The sequence below is a fragment of the Limulus polyphemus genome, unplaced genomic scaffold (genome assembly GCF_000517525.1).
Source record: "Limulus polyphemus unplaced genomic scaffold, Limulus_polyphemus-2.1.2 Scaffold10262, whole genome shotgun sequence".
Taxonomy (NCBI): domain Eukaryota; kingdom Metazoa; phylum Arthropoda; class Merostomata; order Xiphosura; family Limulidae; genus Limulus; species Limulus polyphemus.
The window spans coordinates 7,549-11,434 of record NW_013675872.1 but is presented as its reverse complement, the minus strand read 5'-3'; the positions used below and the strand labels follow the sequence as shown (position 1 = coordinate 11,434).

The 3,886-nt window shown below is 35.3% G+C and overlaps 1 protein-coding gene across 1 annotated transcript in view; it reads right to left on the bottom strand.

Annotated features, from left to right (window-relative positions):
- LOC111083603 overlaps positions 1 to 1,098 on the bottom strand; it is a 7,176-nt gene extending 6,078 nt beyond the window's left edge. The window contains exon 1 of the mRNA XM_022380223.1: positions 866 to 1,098. The gene's annotated coding sequence lies outside the window, so the exon portion shown is untranslated. The remainder of the gene's footprint in view (positions 1 to 865) is intronic.
- Positions 1,099 to 3,886: the final 2,788 nt, after the last annotated feature.

Here is a 3,886-nt window from a genome sequence, read left to right as displayed (position 1 = left end):
TCTTATCAGCAACTGTTGTCAAGGTTTGTTATTGGCAGTAATTATCTTCAGAAACCTTGTTGTCTTATCAGCAACTGTTGTCAAGGTTTGTTATTGGCAGTAATTATCTTCAGAAACCTTGTTGTCTTATCAGCAACTATTGTCAAGGTTTGTTATTGGCAGTAATTATCTTCAGAAACCTTGTTGTCTTATCAGCAACTATTGTCAACGTTTGTTATTACAGTAATTATGTCCAGAAATCTTGTTGTCTTATCAGCAACTATTGTCAATGTTTGTTATTGGCAGTAATTATCTTCAGAAACCTTGTTGTCTTATCAGCAACTATTGTCAAGGTTTGTTATTGGCAGTAATTATCTTCAGAAACCTTGTTGTCTTATCAGCAACTATTGTCAACGTTTGTTATTTACAGTAATTACATCCAGAAATTTTGTTAATCTTCAACAGAGTTTGTTCAGTACTTGTGTTGATTTGAACACATCGAACAAAGTAAAGACGTTTTTAAAACTGCGGCTACTCAAAAATAAATGAAACAGTGAAAACTTTATCTTTCAGTGGCTGTTAATCTACTCTCAACATTAGACTTCTAGTTTAATGTGAAAATTATGCTGTGCCCAAATAAATCTTAGAGAAAACCCCCCCAAAAAAACTTCGGAATATTCTGAAACACGGGAAAACAAGTAAGACTAGGAGTTGTCATCACGTGACCATTTCATGACTACGCAACAAGAGAAAGAAAAAAAAAAAAGAAACACACACCATAGAAACGTTAATTACACCCAAAAGGTTTCTAATAAGGTATACTAGGATTCAGAAAATAGGAATATTGTGTCAATCGATAAACAAGAAAAATGAGAATTTCTTTTACCTCCAGTAGCACAGAACCAACTCGTAGCCCGGCCGTGAGAAATCCAGGGAAACCATGCAACGAGCTCTATAGGAGAGACTTAATGTCTGTGCAGCTACAAAGATAAGCTTAGATATAGCACATAACTTAATTTAACATTAGCTTAGATTTCTACATTTCTTCTAAATACTTGCTCTTCAACCATTTCACAATTCAACACGTATGGATGTGTTTCTAACGGTTTGGATGGTAAGGTCTCTTCTGGACAGTATGTTCTTTCTGCGCATACTCGTGTATCTCCTGGATACGATCAATGAGCAACCAATTGTATGCGTTATAGAGGAAAGGTTGGGGTTTCGAACTGAAAGGATTAGACTTTGGAAGAGGATGTTTGCAGAAGAATCTTTTAATAAATAGCATAACTAACACACATATATAAGATCAATATCGTGTATTTACAAACGCCCCCTGTTGAGTTCGTGTGGGAGTGAGTGTAAATGTCAGTTCAACCAGACGCCCTTAGTTTGTCCGTAATTTTAAATCTGCTTTCAATCTATCTTTGATAATGTAAACAACTTACTCAAATATCTTTTATACGCAGTCGTAATAAGAACCAAAATAAAGTTAGAGATTATGTAAGTTGTAGGACATTATATCTTACATCGTAAGAGAAGATGTTTGTACCCATGGTTACATTGTCACTGTAAATACCAACTATAGTCCAGGGAAGACAGTTTTACAGGGGCTTTGGTCGTTTGAAACTACGGTTGTGGTAGATTAGATTATCTGAATTTAATCATATCTAGAGGAGTAGGTTGTTTCAAAAGTTTAAACGAAGCCAGATCATGACCAAATCATCTCTAGAGAAGTAAGATTGTTATGATTTGGTCATGATCTGGTTCTGTGTATAGTTTTATAACAATCTTACTTCTCTAGAGATGATTTGGTCATGATCTGGCTTTGTTTAAACGTTTGAAACAATCTTACTTCTCTAGAGATGATTTGGTCATGATCTGGTTCTGTGTATAGCTTTATAACAATCTTACTTCTCTAGAGATGATTTGGTCATGATCTGGTTCTGTGTATAGTTTTATAACAATCTTACTTCTCTAGAGATGATTTGGTCATGATCTGGTTCTGTGTATAGTTTTATAACAATCTTACTTCTCTAGAGATGATTTGGTCATGATCTGGTTCTGTGTATAGTTTTATCTCTAGAGAAGTAAGATTGTTACAAAACTATACACAGAACCAGATCATGACCAAATCATCTCTAGAGAAGTAAGATTGTTATAAAACCTTACATAGAACCAGATCATGACTAAACCATCTCTAGAGAATTAACATTGTTATAAAACTATACACAGAACCAGATCATGACCAAATCATCTCTAGAGAAGTAAGATTGTTATAAAACTATACATAGAACCAGATCTTAGTGGAACAACTATTTACCAACTCGGTATTTAACAGGTGTCTTTATTCTCGTTTTTAGTAAACATCTGAAATAATATATGTCGAATTCCAGAACATTTTCACAAGATAAAGTTGTTTTAGTAAAAATATGTTTTAGTAAGAAAGTTTTCAGGACTGTCGTGCTGTTTACGTGATACTAGCTGCAGTACAATCGTAATTTTAAGTGGTTTAGTTTTAGGGACGTAGTACATCAACTTGTGAAATTTTAGTTGTTGAGGAGTGGTGAGATATAACTTTATAAAACGTTCTATTGTCTTTATAGATTCTAAACCTTTGCTTATTCATTGTATAAATACATTCCAAATATGTATACTGAAACAACGAAAAATAATCCTTCATTGTTAAAATGATAAATTTAACACTGAGATATGTTATGTTTTTCATAATACTGAAAACTTTGAGCATTTAATTTTGGCTTAAATCGAATTATAAAAGAGCAAACACACTCTGGATTTGACATGTCAGGTTGTGACATGTAAACTTAGGAATATGTTTATTTTAGTAACCCCTGGAGAGAGAACTTGTGAGCATGCGTGGAAGGTGACATAAACTCATTCAACCTAAGGGGAATAACTCGAACTGTTCTGTTTAATTTCAACACTGTCCATCTTTATTAATGACTCGTGCGTGACTTCGTGGTTAGTGTATGGAACTGGGGAACCGAGGATCTCGGGTTCGAGACGTGGTGCCACCGAACACACTGTAAAGGCATTGAAAAAGTGACAGTCATTCCCGACTTATGCTGCATTTTGATCTGCATTTCCAAATTAGGGACGCGGCTATGGCTGAGCCCTTGTAGGGGTGGGGGTCTAACTCTTCCTTTTGGCCCATTGAGTGCAGGTGAAAAATTTATCAAATGAAGATGTTAACACCTGATTTGACAAGTTGACAAAACTTGTTAGTGATCCACAATTACCAATCGTACTCGGACTGCTTTTATCTTTTTACCGCACGTCATTCGTCGTAAGTGTCGTCTAGAACACTAAGAGATCACTAACTTTGTGCTTCCAGAGTCTGCAAGAGATAGAAGGGTTTTGAGATGGACATTCGTAAAAAATAATAAACTTCTTCATGGCGACGGTTGATGATACTAGTTAGAAATAGCCGTCAGCGAGTTGAATAACCGTCTTGTAGTCATAACTTTTGATGGTTTAGACATTTGTAAATGTATTTCCGCCAGATGGCGATAATTCTTGTGATATAGAAACAAGTTAAATAAACTGCTTGGTGGTCGTATTTCATGGTGATTTAGACCACACATTCCTAACCTGGGGTCTGAGAGTATAACCATGGTTTACACTTTACATGGTGTTTTAATCTACAGTCAGACAAAGTGGCTCACATAAATATACGCCGAGTTCCATTTATCGATGTTATCAATACTATAAGATCCTTATGCAGTCCACACATACAGATATCATAATAAAATAATATAAAATCTATATAATGTTATCAGTTTTTGATCCTTAATTTATAGGGGTACATGGGAACCTGTCAGAATGTCCAAGGCCAAAAGGTACATGGGAACCTGTCAGAATGTCCAAGGCCAAGGGGTACATGGGAACC